Here is a 560-nt window from a genome sequence, read left to right as displayed (position 1 = left end):
AGGATGAGGAGTAATTCTTTCCCCCCCTTTTTTTTGTGGTTATTACTGATCGGAGACAATCACCCAAACTTCGAAAGGATCCGTGATGAGCTCAACCATCTCCTTCTCCTCCACTCTCCCTCTCTTTTTTCCTTCATTTCCTCTCTTTCTTCATCGTTTCCCCCCTTACCTCCTTTTCCTTCAATTCTCTTCTTTCTCTGCCCTTTTTTCCCCTTCCCTATTTCTCCTTTCCCTTCTCTTCTTCTCTCATCCCCCTCCTTTTCTCCTTCTCTATCCCCTACGTTCCTCTCTCGTCTCCCATCTTCCCAAATTCTCTCTCTTCCTATCTCATTCCCATTCTCTCTCCTCTTCTCTCCTCCACTTTCACTAAAACTGACCAGCCGTTCCTACCACCCCCCCGCCTCCACTCCATCCACCCCCAGCTTGGATCGACCATCACATCACGATTTACTAAGCGTGAGACTACCATAAGAAAGCGGGTTACTTGTCTACGTGGTCAGAGAGCCTCCAGACATGTGTGTGAGATGATTTTGATGAAAATGGATAGATAGACATCCACG

Source organism: Penaeus monodon, chromosome 15 (genome assembly GCF_015228065.2).
Source record: "Penaeus monodon isolate SGIC_2016 chromosome 15, NSTDA_Pmon_1, whole genome shotgun sequence".
Taxonomy (NCBI): Eukaryota; Metazoa; Arthropoda; class Malacostraca; order Decapoda; family Penaeidae; genus Penaeus; species Penaeus monodon.
This window is presented reverse-complemented; position numbering follows the sequence as displayed.